The following is a 19221-nucleotide window of genomic DNA, read 5'->3' as shown; positions in this document are numbered from 1 at the left end:
TCCGTTTACTTCTTGTTGCATAATATGTTGCAGAAATAATTACAAAACTGTGATATTTTATGTGAAGAAAATTTTACAAGTTAACATAATCTTTTAGCATCAACATTTTAAGTTTAGAATGGAAGCTATTTTGAGATTAAAAAAAAAGAGTTTATATTGTGATTTTAATATAGCACATCTAACTTCCTTGATAAAGACAGTACATTTATCATACCACTCTTATGAAATTAGTGTACGTACATTGTTACTTCGTCTCTTAGGTAGTAGATACATACAATAATTCAGTACTCAATTCTAGTATTAAAAAACAGACAAATTGAATGTGCGGAATATCATACATGACATCATGCTTAATTATAATGTATAATTGCGAATTCAGGAATATAAGATATAGTAAACATAACCTATAATATTTCCATATGAATGGCAGGGCATTGGAGCTACTAAAATTAGACAGAAATGGGCAACTGGTACAGTAAACATAACCTATAATTTCAACGTATCTAAATATTCGTGCGATGCTACTGAAAATTATTGAATCGTGCATAAATGAATGTACAAGAATTTCGCAATATTTAATCGAAATAAAAGCAGGTAGATCTATTACACATACGAACAACGTAATTTTCACACCAAAAATAATAATATTACACCTTAAATCGCAAGGAATTATATCTGAAGTGTCTCCATATCATTGTTTTAAATTTTATTAATGCAATTTCACTACATTTTAGAGAAATACTAGTACCTTGTGCAGCAAATGCTGCTGCAAACTAAGTTCGTTAGACGTTCAAATAAACATTTTTCAGATTCATTCGCAATGAAGAATACTTTTGATAGTTATTTGCTTCCATAATAATGAAACATACTCCCTCTGAATGGATATTTTTAGGCCAAATACTTTTTCTTGAACCTATTCAACTTCAGTTTTTGAGTTTCAACGCGAAAACGCAAGTATCAATGTCAGGACGATAGCAGTAGCTATTTCAGGTCATTGTGGATTGTAGGCAGAAGTTAAAAAAAATGTCAGGTTTGCTAAGCTTTCGAACAATAGCATTTTCGTATAGCTGCTGTATGTAGAACTTGAAATGTAGAGCGTAAAATCATTTTATCCTACTAAGAGATCTTGCTGAAATGATCTGGAGACTACAACATTTTCTAGGCCTCTTATTTTATCAGTAAGTAATACCTTTTTATACATTTTCCTTAGGAACTGTAATTTTTGCGCTCTCTCGAGCCAATACTGAAGACAATGACACATCAATATCTACACTACACCGCCATTAAGTATATGGAAAAGACCCAACCCGACTGGGTTAATAAGTATAAAAATATTTGATTTTTAATAACAATATTGTTATCTTAAGTTTTGTAGTTACATATAGCAGCCACTCAGTAAATTATAGAAATGAAGATCTAAATTAAGATATTCTCTACATTTACTTACATAGCCTCAAAACATTTCAATTTCATGTCATCAATGTAGCATCAATATTATGTACAATTAATGAAAAATAGATGCATCATGATATTAACTATAATAATATTTAATTTCTAATGCTAATAATGTCATCAAACCATCTCAAGTTTCGTAGATTTGAATATCCAATACACAGCTGTACTCAGAAAATTATTATACACTGCAGAATCAGTTTTTAATAACAAATTGAATTGAACTCTAAATATGTCGGCAATCCTGCAGGTCATGGCCTTCATTTAATAACCTATTGTTTATTGTAGTGTGTGTTTTGTTCTGAAATTCAATCAAGTCGGCCGTGATTCGATAATATTAATTCTCAAAACTGACAACAGATGGATTTTGGAAAATAGGAAAATCGTGTAGGAAAATTGACATTTCACTGAAAACTACTACTTTTCCGAAAAACTTTGGGTTCCAAGCTTCAAAATGAGGGGCCATTTATTAAAATCCGTTCAGCCGTTTTCCCGTAATTTCCATTGCCAGTTCAAATTATATATATAGATGTGTTACATTTTATGGATTCCAATTAATTTATATGGTTGAAACGCCGCCCTTCGTGATCGGGTTAAGCGAGTCCATGGTCTGCCTTACGGCCTGTATTAGATAAAGCGGTTAGCAACTATCGCGAGAAATGCAAAAAATCACCCCACGCTTCGCGATTGTATGTAGTAGACTGTGATTTTATCCATAGTAACTAATGCTATAAGCATTTCTAACCTAATGACGGAATTATACGCAAACCAATTTAGATTAGTGAAACAATTATCGGACCACACAGTGCCTATTAAAATTCTTATTGTCTTCTTTTATTTAAAAATGTTCTGCTTCCATTGAGTAGGCCTAGTTAAGTTTTCTGCAAAGAAAGAAATCCCTATCACATCATCTTCATTGTTTACCAATTTTTGTATTCAAACTTTACTCTTAAAAAGAGTCCACACTTTTGGGGTAACAGTTAGGGCGTCTGGCAGCGAAACCAGGTGGCCCGGGTTTGATTCCCGGTTGGAGCAAGCTACCTGGTTGAGGTTTTTTCCGGAGTTTTCCCTCAACCCAATATGAGCAAATGCCGGGTAACTATCGGTACTGGACCCCGAACTCATTTCACCGGAACTATCACCTTTATCTCATTCAGACGCTAAATAACCTAAGATGTTGATAAAGCGTCGTAAAATAACCTACTAAAATAAAAAAAAAATTAATTGATTAACTAGTGGACTTACTCGTGTTAATCATGTAAGATTTTTGCGGCTTACAGCTGTTTCAGTGCTTCACTCACCATCCTCAGAGCCTACTAGATCACGGAGAATGGAGTCAAATAGTGTGTGTGTGTGTGTGTGTGTGTGTGTGTGTGTGTGTGTGTACTGAAATTGATCTGTGTGTTGAGAATTTGATCGGGGTGTGTTTTAGTGTGGTTGTACTGTATATTTCATATTGTTCTAGTGTGTTTAGTTTCTGGTTCTTGGGTTGTATGTGTAGGATTTCCATGTCAGTATTTATGTTATTGTATGTATGGTTAGCATTGGTTATGTGATCGGCGTATGTAGATGTATTGTGTCCTCTGGTTATTGCTTTAATGTGTTCTTTGTCTGATCTGCCTCTTTGTCCTATGTAGAACTTGTTGCAACTATTGCATCACATAACCAATGCTAATCATACATACAATAACATAAATGCGGACATGGAAATCCTACACATACAACCCAAGAACCAAAAACTCAACACATTAGAACAATACGAAATATACAAACACACTAAAACACACCCCGATCCAATTCTCAACACACAGATCAATTTCAGTACACACACACTATTTGACTCCACTCTTCAACACCTTTCAACAATCAAACACACCCACATAACAGGCAGAGAAGTTCGAGATGACGCCGCGATCTAGTAGGATTTGAGGTTGGTGCGTGAAGCACTGAAACAGCTGTAAGCCGCAAAAATCTTACATGATTAACACGAGTAAGTCCACTAGTTAATCAATTAATTATATTATTCAAGAGTTAAAAGTAGTGTACGCAATATTCAAAATGGAAAAAAAAAAAAAAAATTCTTACAAAGATTAACACAATTATCTGAACACACGCTTGCATTACATGGCCGTAATCTCTTCAAATAAGAAATGATGAGAGAATCACTTCAAACCCCAACGGGTAAATCTCAGCTTCTCTACTGAGAATGAAATTCGGATCTGGTGTGTTGTAGCTGAAGTGCCTCGGCTTCAGTTACAACGCTGTAGTATTTCAAATTTTTTATTCCTCTTTATTTAATTTTCAATAGAGCTTCCGGGCAGGTTATTACAAACTCGAACGAACACAAGAATGTGAAGATTTATAGGCGGGTACACAGTCCCGGCGTTGTGTGAAATATTTTGTCGTGCTGTGTTAGGTGTAGCGTCTAGCGAGGTCGAGAAAAGCCAAAAATATGTGCTTAACCCTTAAATACTATGTACAATTATTATTGTCACGTAACTAATATGGTGAGGTCTATGAGACCTCTGTTTATTTTATATATTTTTTAAAATAAGAATTTATTATATACAGTACAACATCTGCAGCATACTGACGTATGACTTATACAGGGACATCATTTTATTTTTACTAACATTTCATATATTAACCTGGCTATACCTTTGGATTAACGACTGGAGTTCGATTCTACTGGAGCAAAATACGAACAAATCACTTTACTAGGTATAGGAGGGAAGAAAAGTAGTTCATTTATTTACGTAAACTAGGAAATATCGCGATTTTGAGTTTGATATTTTCATTAGGTTTGTCTTTAATCAAAATACAGTGCTGTATTAACAATGAGTGTTTTTACTCACGAACTGAGCTGTCCATGTGGACGTATTCATTATGCAGTGTATATTATACTGTAGTAGTAGTAGTAGTAGTAGTAGTAGTAGTAGTAGTATTTATTTATTTATTTATTTATTTATTTATTTATTTAGCCATCAGGCCTTCTCTGCCCCTCTACCAGGGGATTACAACTATAATATGAACAGTAAAATTACTGTCTAGTCTGCAGCACATTAGCGTACAATATAGAGAATGAAGTTAAATTGAAAGGTAATCATAATATGGATATTTAAACACAATTTTAAAAATGGTGGCCGTTCATTTTGATACAGGCTTCAGTTATTTTTTGCATATTATCGCGCTATAGACTATTGTACCAAATTCCAATTACCAGTTTTGTCCTTCGTACTAGTAACTCATGTTGAAATAATTCTGTACCTGCTGTATAAAAAATTACCTTACGTACTTAAATTCAGTCTTCACTTCTGCCCGATCCGAAAAGATAAAATTACTCAGACATGCTATATACTGTCCGTCCAAGTGGTTTTGCCGCAGGGTCGTAGAAAGGAGGAAAATCACGTGACAGTTAATTACTTAACGAGGCCCTTTCATTTAAGTTATTTTAAACAGTTGTATAATATTACATAGAAGTCCAATTCCTAACAGAAATTAATGTTTTCAGAAAAGAGCTAAGACAGCCCAGCCACTAGCCTTTACAGAGGGGAAGCACAAGTGGGAGGGGGAAGTGGGATGCGACGTAGGCAAACGGACGACAGTACCTGTGCGAGAATATGATTCAATATTGAAAGTTCTTTCGTCACAGGAAAACGCGAACATATTTCTGGAACGTACTATACTCACTATTTCAGTACTATTTGTGTTTACTATGACCATAAGGCGACTTTGACTGTATATTCTTGGTTCTGTGTGGAGAACGGTTGGAAGTTTACTAGTAGAGGGGGTGGGAGTGAAGTACATTCACAAACTCAGGTACAATAAAAATTGAAGTAAGAATAAAATGATGTCCCTGTATATGACTACAGAATATTGTATTATGCAGTGCTGCCAACTCAGAATTTCATTTACCGCTGCACAAGCTTAAAAAACCGCTAAACTGAAATTAAAAATAACACCAGATTTTTCTTAATACATCACTTCCAAACTTGAAATACAAACTATGCAGTTTTAGGAACTAGAGAATTTTATGTAAATATAGACTAAGTTATGGAAAGTGTGGATCATTTTGCAGGCTCTGTGTTCTATAGAAAATCATCTTCATGAATCTCCTTCATTACCGAAATTGAATACAACCACTGTCTTTTAGTGAGTTAATTTACGACGCTGTACCAACATCTGAGGTTATTTAGCGTCTGAATGCAATAAAGGTGATTATGCCGGTGAAATGAGTCCGGGGTCCAGCACCGAAAGTTACCCAGTATTTTCTCATATTGGGTTGAGGGAAAACCCTAAACCAGATAACTTGTCCCGACCGGGATTCGAACTCAGGCCCGGGCTTTGTTGTGAGACGCGCTAATCGTTACTCATTATAGGACATTTATAGTAAATTAACAGCAACTGGGCATGAGACCTTTTCTAAGTACAGGTCTCATCATGGTTCAGTAGCAGACAGATTATTCAGTGTCGATTTTTATTTTTGGTGAACACTAAAAAACTGAGTGAATGCAAATAATCATCGCAGAATTTAACAACTGAAAGTTAAAATTCGTGACGCAATTAGGCAAATCTAGAATTAATAATTTTCTTCCTATAGACACATTGTTATGAAACATTCAAGCCAACCCAACTGTAATTTCACTCCGGAAAACTTGATGACGTAGGTCTACATGGAGGTGTATTGCTAAAACAGGGCAGAATTTGTTTGTAAAAAAAAATGTGCAAAATTTTTCATTGACTATTACACTCTTACTACGTCATACTACTTTTGACCAATAAAACGGTACGAAGGGACGTATTTCAACCAATCATGGCTGCTTATCGCACAATTTTATCGCGTCCCTAGTATTTGTTTAATTTTATCCCGTCCCTAGCATTTGTTTCTTTGTTTGCCAACATTTGAAACTGCGCTGGTCTGGACGTCAAAAATATATATAAAATTACAAACCACTCCAGTCGATGCACAGCAGTTTCAAATATGACTCGCATTAGCATTCAAGAACAAGAATTAATAAAAATCACTGATCATACCTATGCATCTTCTGAAATCCGATTTACAAATAAATGAAGAGCACCATTCGGAAATCCTGAATAAGTTGAATACACCATGTAGGCCTAAATCAACGAGTTCCACTTCTATTACGCACACGTCCAATATGACATCAATTGAACCACCAACCACATTCAAATTTGAAAATTGTACATTCAATAATTATTCCTTTTAAAATTATTCATTCGGAAATTCTGAATAAGTTGAATACACCATGTAGGCCTAAATCAACGAGTTCCACTTCTATTACGCACACGTCCAATATAACATCAATTGAACCACCAACCACATTCAAATTTGAAAATTGTACATTCAATAATTATTCCTTTTAAAATTATTGATGTTTATTTTTTATGTCATCGTCGTTAATTAAAACTTTTCTAACACTTGTGTATATTATTTAGGTTATGTTATAGCTTCTGCTATATGATATTATGACTAGTCACGTATCAGAGATTGTTTAATATTAAGATTTATTGAATAGTAATCATTACAGTGTCTGTATAAAGACACTACTGCCATCTAGCATGCATCTAGCGTAATATTTGTAATGTTGAGATGGTACAATAATACATTAATTGAAGACAGTTGTATTTTCGTAAGTCAATTAATATTTTATTGTATTGGAGTACTTCGTTAGTTCTAATCTTTATATGCTTTCTTCTAATCGTGTAATAGTCAATTAAATCCCACTCGAGTTTTGATTTTCTCTAGATAAATCAAAACGTCTAGTGAGATCATTGTTGAAAATTCTTAACATATGCACAACAAAACTTACCTCGTGTTTTTTTTATAAATACAAATACGTTCCTAACTTTCCATTTACTCAGAAATCCTGTATGTAAACGTTTTGCTATTTATGCAGTATAATTACCTGATAGCTGATTGGTCTTTTCACTTTGCCTTGAGAATGCAGACTGCAACATGCAGTGCAACAGCTGACCGTAGCGTTGACGTTGTACTGGTTTCGTTCGCTCTTAATTTTCTTATTGAACCACTTAGCCCAGAGTGATAGACGACCTTGGAAAGATCGTGTTAACGCAGGCGTTCTCATCCTGGTGGTCGCGAGCACCATAGTGCCCATTTATTGGCCTTTGCTGCTCTCGTCATACGAGTAAAAAAAGTGCTCGCGAGCTCGTACGCTTCTGAGGCTTTTTTTTTTCAATTGAAACTTCGTTGTATGAACCGAAACTGTGATCCTAACCACTCGTTATGATATATTAGAGCAGCGGTCATCAGCACAGTGTACCCTCGGATTAGCGTCTCATACCCGCGGATAATACATTACCCTATTGAGCAACCGTGGCTGGTGGCCGGGTATACCGCTCCCTACTGCACGAGGGTGCGTATTTCCGTGCACTGCTTAGCCGTTACTCATTTCAGCGAGTGCTGACGACCACTGTGTTAGAGACTTGATAGGCCTTCTCGCATTTTATGGTGTATACCCGTTTGAATTCAGTATAGACTTAATCGGAGAAATTAAGATCAATCAAGAAAATAATATGGCTGCTCGTACAGAATTTCAGTTGATAGATGTGCAGCCCTCCATGGTGATGAAATGTTTGTTTTAAAAGGAAAAACCCAGAGCCATTTGGGGACAGAAGATACAAAAAGACGCCTAATACTGCGTCCTGTTTCGTTCAAATGTCTGGCTATGCGATAAAAAATTTCTCACTTTTAAAATATAGCTCACGATCACGATTAACCAATTCACATCTGCAGGACTGTTACGTGTAGCTATAACCGACATCTTGGACATCACTGAAATTCTGAGTAACATTCAAGTTCAAGGAAATCATAACTATTGTGTTTTTTTTAAATCTATCTATCTATCTATCTATCTATCTATCTATCTATCTATCTATCTATCTATCTATCTATCTATCTATCTATCTATCTATCTGTCTGTCTGTCTGTCTGTCTGTCTGTCTGTCTGTCTGTCTGTCTGTCTGTCTGTCTGTCTGTCTGTCTGTCTGTCTGTGTGTCTGTCTGTCTGTCTATCTAATCTCTTATATCTCATATCTATCTTATATCTTATCTTATCTTTGTCTTGTCTCTGTCTTATCTTATCTACACTGGTCAACTGGTCTTTGTTAATAGATAAAGAATGGGTAATTCTTATAGCATTTTTCGTGCTGATTTCAAATATATTTTCAAAGTTGTTCTATCACGCAGGGTTTTTGAGTTATTATATGAAATGTAATTCAGATTTTGTAGTATTGGTACCTTGTAACATTTTTACTTGAAATCATATTTATTTACCAAAAATTTTTGTGAAATAGGTTTTAGGCTATACGTGGCTTGGAAAACATTTCTTTTGAGTGTCCAGCAGTAGTTTGCCAGAATATTTTGGCTCCAGTTTTCCTAGTAGCGTGTTTTCATTTCAGAAAAATACTGATGAAAACGCTTCCCACGTTCGTCGGTCACCATCCGAAGGTTTTGAGGAAAGAAAAAATAGATGAGAATCCAAGACGTTATTTAGGGAGGCATATTACACTCCATCACGTTATAGTTCTGAATCAGCTCGCTGACAAGTTTTCTGTAATCTTCTGATCTGAGTCATTCCACGTCAAATCGCACAGCAACAAAACACGACCTTCTCGAAAATAGTCGAATTTTTTTTAATGAATTCCAGACGTCAAATAAGGAGACCCGTATTGTTTTATTTTCACAATTATTAATTATTTGTGTATTTATGACTATTTGAAAATACGCAAATTATGCGCTCACTGTTACATAACTCACTTGGAACTCTGTTTCTGCAAATAATTGAGATTTGCGGTTTGTCGCATTTGAAAGACTAAATACAACACTTTTTATTACTTTAGGCTTATCACAAATAAATTTCAAATTTGGCCTAATTTTTAATGACTTATTTTTCAAAGCAAAATTACTACGTTGAATAGCACAGTTAAAAATCTGAAAAAAATATAGGCTTGTTCCCTGATGTATTATCTGTAAACTACTGCAGTTAAAAATGTGGGATCTGCATACATACATTTGCAACAATTTATTTTCCGGAGGCATGCACGCGCTCGCGATCCCCAGCTAATGAACCGCTTGCGGCAGCAGACCTACACTTACACTTGTGCTAGAAGGCTGCGAAATTCCCCGTTGCTTATAATAACTGATGTCGCACACTACACAACAAATGATTAATGCCTTAAGGAACAGTAAATATCTTATCTAAAGTGATTTTATTATTGTCAGTTCAGCTAAGAGTGGGAGCCCTTCACAATGCTGTATGTTTATACTGTACTATATAGCCAAGTGTTTAACGATAGCAAGGCTGGATAAGGCAGTAAACTTTATGACAGTAAACAGATGGTCGGAGACAAAATATAGAAGAGAAAAATAATCAGTCAGATTTTGAATTTCATGGAGTGAAGTTCTGTGTGTCGAATATTAACGCTTGTGACGTGTCTTCTACAACATGAGTGACGGTAAAGGTCGCGTAATATATAACAAGTGTTTAAATCCATTTGACCTTCCTAATCACGCTTTTAAAAAGAAAAGTACACTAAGACGCGTAAGTCGTGATTTATTGATAAAGCTTAATTTAGCGGAGTCTTTGAATGTGCGAATATGTGAAGCCGGTAGTTCTTGTGATATTAATAATCATGAATCAAATGAATGTAGTGCGGACAATGAAAGTGATAATCCCAGTTCTTCTTCTAGCAGTTCTATGGATACAGCGCTAGAAATTAGTAATATTGAGGTGCTAAACAAAAGTTTGGTGTCAATAGGAGAATCCCCAATCAAGAAAAGAAAACTACTACAGAAACGATACCCCCGTGAAAAGTTTCAAAAAGTAAAAGGCTCCCTAGCAAGTAAAGTTTTTCATGTAGAAGATGCATCGACGCCCATTGAAAAGTCAGACAATAATGATATTATTAACAAATTGATTTAATCCTTTCACACAACAGATGGCAAGACAGTAAAAATTCAAATTTTAACAATTTTTGAAAGTTGGTCCTACAATAAAATTAAACAAAACTTTGAAGCGACTGATCACATGATAAGGGTGGCAAAGAAATTGGCTGAAGAATTTTGTCCACTCCTACCAATTAACAAAAGAAATGCAGCTAACCATCTTGTTTTATAGTGCTATACTAAAAATTAAATTTTCACCGACTATGGGCTCTAGTAAAAGTTATACTCAAATTGTTTTAAGAAAGGTTTTCTGAAATTCCCAGTTTCTTTTCAAACTGTTGTTTAGAATGATCATCATCCGTCACGAATTAAGCCCGTGTAGACTGTTTCGGCCCCATCCAGCAGTCTTCTAAAGGGTCTTCCTAGCCGGCGATGTCTTCTGGGTTGTTATTGCATCATCATTTTGGTGGTTCTTGAATTGTCCTTTCGTTTTACATGGTGTAGCCAATTTTGTTTGTGTTTGTTTATTTCTTCTCCTGACTGTACTTCTAATTGTTCTAATATTTCTTCATTCCTTTTTGTATCTAAAAGAGTATATGCTGCTGTCCTCAAAAATTTCATTTCCGTTGCTTTGATTCTCTTGATGTCTTTTTTCTTTAATGTCCAAACCTCACTTCCGTATAAAAGGGAGGGTAATGCGAGAGTGTTATATATTTTTATTCTTGAAGATATTTGTACTAATGTAGCTTTTAATGTATTTTTTATTATTCCTAAACTTTATGTAAATTTGGTGATTTTCTTCACATCTTTTTCATTTTGATAAGATACACCCAGGGACAAAAAAAAATAAACCGGACACTTTAATATTTGCTGTTATTTTGCAAGACATTATCTTCTCATACAATATTATGGTAGCCATCTGTTATTATGCAGACGTGTATACATTGTTGATTTTTTTTGTTTTATAAACAAGCCATTACAACCAAATATTCCAATTTTGCTTTCGGAGTCTCAGCTATAACAATTTTGTCTCAACCATTTTGTGCTTCATTATCGTTATCATTCGTTATTTCTTTATTTTTACATTTTCTGAGTTTAAGTGGGGTTGTAACATTTGTCTTAAAACAAGATGCGACCTGAAGATGTGGCTCGAGCTGTAGCCCTTTACGATGATCTACGCAGTGTACGTTACATTGCAAATGTTATGAATATGGCTAGAAGCACAAGCCATGATGCCATAAAACGGTATAGAGAGACCCTAGAATATACCAGAAGACCAGGTTCGGGTCGTCCAAGAGCTACAAATCCAAATGAAGACAGGTATATGGTGTTGAAAATTCTTAGGGAGCGCAACCTTCCAGCTACTAGTGTAGCCCAGCAATTTGTTAACATGCATGGTCGCCCAATTTCGGCAAAAACAGTTAGAAGGAGGTTGAAAGCAAGTGGGCTGATATCAGGTAGACCTGCAACTGGTCCCAGACTTCTCAGGATGCATCGAGTTGAACGACTGCGTTTTGCAAATGATCACAGGGATTGGAGAAATGGACAGTGGAGCTGTGTTCTGTTCACCGATGAGTCCCGTTTCAATCTGTGCTCACCTGATGGACGTGAAAGAGTTTGGAGAAGGAGGGGAGAACGATTTTCACAGTGTTGCATTTCCGAAAATGTGCCGTATGGAGGTGGTGGAGTGATGGTTTGGGCAGGAGTGTGTACGGATGCTCGTACAGAGTTGGTTTTTGTTGAAAATGGAAGACTAACAGCTGATAGGTATATAAATGAATGTTTGGCTGATCATTTTGTGCCATTTGGCCAATTTGTAGGCGATAATTTTGTTTTAATTCATGATAATGCACGGCCGCATATTGCCCATGCGGTCGGAGATTATCTCCAAAAAGTGGGAATCCATGTTCTTCCATGGCCAGCAAGGAGTCCAGACATGAACCCAATTGAACACGTGTGGGACATGCTGGGACGGCGTGTTAAGAATAGACGACCGAGACCAGAATCGTTACAAGAGTTGAGGCGAGCACTTGGCGAAGAATGGGAACTTATTCCTCAAGAAGACATTGCTAACCAAATTGAGAGCATGCCAACACGTATGGATGCAGTTATTCAAGCCAGGGGGGTATTACCCGTTACTAAAAATAGTTTTTAATGTTTAAGGCACCATAAAATGAAACAACAGTTAGACCAAACGATGCCATAATTATACGCCCTTTGTAATTTTTTGTAAATTTTCTCATCAGAGATTTTTTTTCAAATGTTGTCGTATAAGGTGGTAAATGAAACATTATTTTGTTTAAATGGGTTTTGTTTCATTTTGAAATAATTGGCAACAAAATACAAGCAAATATAGAAGTGTCCGGTTTCTTTTGTCCCTGAGTGTATTTCACAACCCAGATAATTGAATTTTTGTACTTGTTCTAGGCATTGGTTATTGTTTATTATTGTACGAGAGAAATACTGACAAAATAACTCTCTTTAAATGAGGACACTGGTTGTGTATGCATATAATTTCAACATAATTTAGGTTTCCTAAGTTTACTGCACTAACTGAAATTTCCAACGATATTTTATTATCTCTCATTGTTGGGCACATGATTACGTATTACCACAGTTTAGTATATACAGTCACGAAACTCAATACGTAGGGAATATGCATCCATAGATAGTTGCTAACCACTAGGATCGCTTCTGTCGCCTCATTACAGACAATTCGAAATAGTACCTGCACAGTTTGTTGTTCCTAGTACCCTCAACAACTCAAGCTTCGTGACTGTATATACTAGACTGTGGTATTAGTCTGAATAATAATAATAATAATAATAATAATAATAATAATAATAATAATAATAATAATAATATGTTTTATTTAACGACGCTCGCAACTGCAGAGGTTATATCAGCGTCGCCGGACGTGCCGCAATTTTGTCCCGCAGGAGTTCTTTTTCATGCCAGTAAATCTACTGACATGAGCCTGTCGCATTTAAGCACACTTAAATGCCATCGACCTGGCCCGGGATCGAACCCGCAACCTTGGGCACAGAAGGCCAGCGCTATACCAACTCGCCAACCAGGTCGACTATTAGTCTGAAGGAAATACAAATTTCTACTCGTATTTAGGAGGCAAAAATCTCTAAATTTAGAGTTTGTTTTTATAAATATCATCTAGGTATTACAGAAAAATTATAATATGATACTTTCAAGTTCCTAAATTAAATATGAATTGTTATTATTAGTATCTCCATTATTTCGGAATCATCATGTGAAGAGAGGTAGGCCTAATCGTTTCAAAGATGAATGTTTGAGAGTATAGGAGGCTGTAGGTTATTTAGGCCGGGTAGCTCAGTTGGTAGAGCAGCTGGCAACGGACTGAAAGGTCCGGGGTTCGATCCCAGGTGGTGAAAGGATTTTTTCTCGTTGCCAAACTTTCAGAACGGCCCCGAAGATCACTCAGCCTCCTATAAAATTGAGTACCGGGTCTTTCCCGGGGGTAAAAGGCGGTCAGAGCGTGGTGCCGACCACACCTCCTCATTCTAGTGCCGAGGTCATGGAAAGCATGAGGCTCTACCTCCATGCCCCCCATGTGCCTTCATGGCATGTTACGGGGATACCTTTACCTTTTTTTTTTTTTACTAATTGAAGCACATGAATGTGTGGAAAATCCAGATCTAATTGTTCTTGCTCCTGATAATATAGATGAGCTAACTGATAATTTTTATGACATTATAGCGGGAGAATTCAAGTGTATGATCCATGTAGATCAGGATTGCTGTGTAATTAAGAAATGAGAGTGAGATTTCGTCAAATTTTCCAACTGTTTCAACGTTAGAACCAAAACTCGGAACTTGGGGACTTGTGTGTCGTGTGCATGAGTAAGGTTACAGGTACAACGTACACACAGCTCACCCTGAAAGTGCTCAGGGACAGTCGTGTGCACTAAGAAAGTGGTCACAACTAATGACAGGAAGACGGACGAGGAAACTGTGTCGTGTCGAAGCCAATGACATTCAGATAATTAATTAGAGATAAACGGTCTTTTTGAAAATAAGAAAATACGTATTATTCGAATGGGTATTGCATAGGTTTGAAAATATATTTCTTAAAATTTAGGTACAGAATTTCGTGGAGGAATTCTGAGGAGATACACTATTTTCTTCTAATGCAGAGTTTATATTTTGTAAGGTGTGCCACACATAAACTAGAGCTGGAAACGGGCATTCATTGAAAGACATTGCAGTCCCTTAAATTGAAGGAAAATTTGTCCATAGCCATGGATCAAGTCGTAGAGGGACCTTCCCTAGCAGTGATACACTAATTGAAATCTATTTGCGAGAAAAATTTAGGATATACTTATCTTTCTCAGATACGAGATCTGCTGAAAATCGAACAGGAAACAGAGACAGTGAAAATATTCAGTATTTTATTTAGGCCCAAGACTTTATAATAGAATTTCAAACCATTTTCCAAATTTGAAATTTTTTAAAATTGAAACGTTTAAAAAAGAAATTTGTGAAACTATCCATTTTATATAATAGTAACAAATGTACTTTTTTACCTTTTATTTCTGTCGACTATATTCATGTTTTTATTGAATATCACTGGCTTCTGTCGGATTGTCAATTTATATTAAATGTGTATTTTTCTCTCTTTTTCTCTTTCTTCTTTATTCTTGCACTTGTGTTGTATTTATTGGTTTGAATTAAGTTACTTACTGTATTTAGTAAACTGTCCTTGTAAATTTTATGTTATATTATTCACTAAGACCACACCGTACACGAGCCTGGTTCTTACGGTAGTGGCTAGAAACATTTTTATTTTATAAATGCAATTTTTACTCACTAGGTAGCTAGTTAAAATAAATAAAATAAAAAATTAAAATTTGCTCCCGTCACTTCATGTGACGTGGAAATAAGTTTCCTTCGTTTCAAATCATGTTTAACTAACAGACGAAGAATTTATGGCTTCGAAAATCTTCGAATGCATGTAGTCATACACTGTAATAAAATGTACAGAGCAGAACTGTAAATTTGATATATGTTGCATGTTTATTCATATATATGCTATAAAATTACGTATTTCAACCTATCATAATATTATCTTTATGTTGTTCCAGCCAGGAACCACTTTTATAGCAGACCTTACAGTACCTCTGTGCTGGAAGCGGGAGTTTGTTGACATTGAAGTCCGGTCGCTTAGCCACGTTCAAAGACACAAGTCCCCAAGTTCCGAGCTTTGGTTAGAACACCCTACACTATCAACATTACGGGGCGAGACAAGCTATGGAATTCAATAAGTTGAGCTTCCAAATAGGGGAAGATGAATCCAGGTAATATACCTTTTCCTCTAAATCTCCATTTATTTCTTTAAAATCTTAAATGTTTTAGGTGCTGGTCTCGTTGTATCTATTTCTAGAGTGGATACAAAATTCTCCCGTGGTTCTCAACTTTCAAAATTATGAAATATTTGAGGAAAATTTAGCTGTGCAACAAATGATTGTAAAATTTTATGGTCACCATAGGAAAAAACAGTTTATAAAGGACAAGCCAACAAATAATGGAGACGATGTCGGGTGGAGTTCTGGGTAGCTCAGTCGGTAGACCTTTGGTGCGTTCAACCATCCAGCGTATTACGAATGTCACCGGACCGGTGGACAACAATGACGTCACGCTGCAGCGAAATAGGAACAAAACTGCTGGAAGGTTCAATGGCTGTGATGGCGACTGTATAAGTTGTTGTCTGTGCTACGCTAGAAAAATTTTGCGAAATTTCCGTACTGCCATCTCGTTCAAAGAAAAGAGAGCATAAACAATTTATTTCTTGAACCGGTAGTAATAACTGGTCGGTTGACATGTTCGCTCATAAGCCATTAACATATTGTTTTTACGTTGTGCTCATTACAAACAATACAGCAGAACACACCGCCATGACACAACAGTGCACGATGTTATTCGTCTGCTAATTCCCGCCCTATACAAGAACCAATCAGATTCACTGATGGCGGCTGATGGAGACTGCCACCACCTCTGCAAGCTGATGGCACTGGTGCGACACCGGTGGAGCATCAGTGACGCCATCGGTGAAATTCGGAACACCGTGATGCCATCAGATTGCTCAGAGCTGAGATTCGGAATACGCTCTTAGGTCCCGGGGTCGGTTTATGTGTTTTTTTTCTGGGTTTTCTTACAATTTTTATTTGTAGACTGGCAAAGCACATGATGATCCAAATACTGAAGAAATAGTCAGTTTGGAAACAAATGTAGTGGTATCTACAGGGACATCATTTTATTTTTACTTCAATTTTTATTGTACCTGAGTTTTTGAGTGTATTTCACTCCCACCCCTTCTACTAGTAAACTTCAAACCGTTCTCCAAACAGAAACAAGGCCGCATATGCAGTCAGAGTTGCCTTACGATAATAGTAAGCAGTACTGAGATAGTGAGTATAGTACGTTCCAGAAATATGTTCGCGTTTTAGAGTGACGAAAGAGCTTTCAATACTTAAACATATTTTCGCACAGGTACTGTAATCCGTTTGTCTACGTCGCATCCCCCCACCCGCTTCTGCTCGCCCCTCTGTAAATGCTAGTAGCTGGGCAGTCTTAGCTCTTTTCTAAAAACATTAATTTCTGTTAGGAATTGGACGTTTACGTAATATTATACAACTGTTTAAAATAACTTAAACAAAAGGGTCTCCTTAAATAATTAACTGTCACGTGATTTCCTCCCTTTCTACGACCCTACGACATAACCGCTTGGACGGACAGTAGATAGCATGTCTGAATAATTTTGTCCTTTGGGATCGGGCAGAAGTGAAGATTGAATTTACAGTACGTAAGGTACTCTTTTATAGAGTAGGTACAGAATTATTTCAACATGAGTTACTAGCACGAAGAACGAAACTGGTAATTGGAATTAGGTACAATAGTCTATAGTACGATAATATGCACAAAAGAACTGAAGACTGTGTCGAAATGAACGGCCAACATTTTCGAAAATGTGTTTAAATATTCATATTACGATTATTTTTCAATTTAACTTCATTCTCTATATTCTACGCTAATGTGCTGTAGACAATGTAATATACACAGCGTAATGAATACGTCCTAATGGATAGCTCAGTTATTGAGTAAAAACAATCATTGTTAATACTGTACTGTATTTAGATTAAACAAAAACCTAATGAAAATTATCAAACTGAAAATCGCGATATTTCCTAATTTACATAAAGGTTGAACTATTTTTCTTCCTTCCTGTACCTAGTAAAGTGATTTGTTTGCATTTTACGCCAGTATCATCGAACTCCAGTCGTGGAAGGGGGTATGTTAATCCAAAGGTATGGCCAGGTTAATATCAGAAATGTTAGTAAAAATAAAATGATATTCCTGTACTTACAGTAGTCAAAGATGCACTAAGTCATGTCATATACGGGTTTCTATTGTACTTACATAACTATTTTACCAGTTATTCTCGGTTGGCAGAATTAAGGAATGTAAGATTTTGTGCTACCAGTACAACTTGCGAAAATCAAACATAAAGATGCCGTTTGATTATTGTTAAAGAAATAACGGAAAAAAAAGAGAACTTATGATTTTCATTTCGGCAAAGATAAGAAATTTTGATTCTGAAATGACATAACAATAGTCGTGTGACTCTGGCACGTAATCAAGTTAAACCAGTGGGCACTTGCAATGGGAAGGAGAGAAAAAGGATCCTTGTTCAACAGTAAAAAGTGGTCATAATTACGACTCGAATATGGTTGGAGTAGTTATACGTGATTGTCTGGTTTCTAATTATAATGTCTCAATAAGTTCTAAAAAATGCTATTGGACAGTTTTCAGTAGAATGTTGGGAATAAGTATTTCGAATGCTTGGCTAATTTACAATCTGGCAAATCCACAGGAAAAGGTTTCAAAGCCCCTTCTCGATTATAATTTGAAAACCACGTAGCTATTCCATGAAACGCAATGCAAAATTGTGTGTTGGCCGTTTTCGATCCAATTATCCAAAATAAAAACAAAAATTTAGTCTATGTATAATCTAAAATTAATTACAACCATGTTTCTACTTCTTTTAATTTCGTATACAGTATCATATAACGACAGTGTCCTCATTTCACAACAGGATTTTTTTTACCATCTTTCAGATACGATGAAATTATAAAGATAATAATTATGTGTTTTCAGGCTAATACCGGGTGATTCACGAAAAAAGGTAAAAAATTTATGATACGATATCTTAGGCCATTTTGAGTGAAGAAGTTCATATGAACATAGGTCCGTTTTCGAACGATGGTAAAACGTCTCGCCCCAATGTGAATCAGACGTTACCATATGCTGCTGACGTGAGACAAGGTCAAGGTCGCAATGAATGACGTAACATTGAAATCTGCATTGTGAGCGATGTGGATAAGAGGAAGAAACCGGGTGGTGGGGCATTACAAATGTCCAATCGCCTGCCCTTGTCCGATGTAATGACACAGAACCCGCAGATAACACAAATAGCCTACACTATCATCAATTCACAGCAGTCCAGTCAGCTACCTACAGTACAGTAGTTATACAGGTACAGTTATCGGAAGTGTTAAGTTGTGTTTTTCAAGATGCCTTATAAATTTTCGACTACAGAATATGCCGATATTGTGTATGTTTATGGTTTGTGTGATGGAAGTTCCTTGCGTGCCGTCGCTGAATATGAACGACGCTCTCCGAACAGAAGGGTACCGTACCGAAGAGTATTTACTGTCTATGGGGTTGGATGAAAGACTTGGTATAGCAAAGGAACGGGGAAACAAGAGAGGCGCTAATCGACTGTATTTTGGATGCGGCATAGAGAACGGCTAC

At 36.2% G+C, this 19221-nt stretch overlaps 1 protein-coding gene across 2 annotated transcripts in view; it reads right to left on the bottom strand.

The window, feature by feature from the left end:
- The window catches only part of LOC138711709 (alpha-tocopherol transfer protein-like), a 98614-nt gene extending 91110 nt beyond the window's left edge, over positions 1-7504 (bottom strand). The window contains exon 1 of one of the 2 annotated variants that reach the window (XM_069842859.1): positions 7380-7504. The gene's annotated coding sequence lies outside the window, so the exon portion shown is untranslated. The remainder of the gene's footprint in view (positions 1-7379) is intronic. The other variant, XM_069842860.1, reaches the window with a different exon arrangement.
- Positions 7505-19221: the final 11717 nt, after the last annotated feature.

Source organism: Periplaneta americana, chromosome 13 (genome assembly GCF_040183065.1).
Source record: "Periplaneta americana isolate PAMFEO1 chromosome 13, P.americana_PAMFEO1_priV1, whole genome shotgun sequence".
NCBI lineage: Eukaryota > Metazoa > Arthropoda > Insecta > Blattodea > Blattidae > Periplaneta > Periplaneta americana.
The sequence above is the reverse complement of the archived record's forward strand: the minus strand, read 5'-3'. Positions and strand labels throughout refer to the sequence as shown.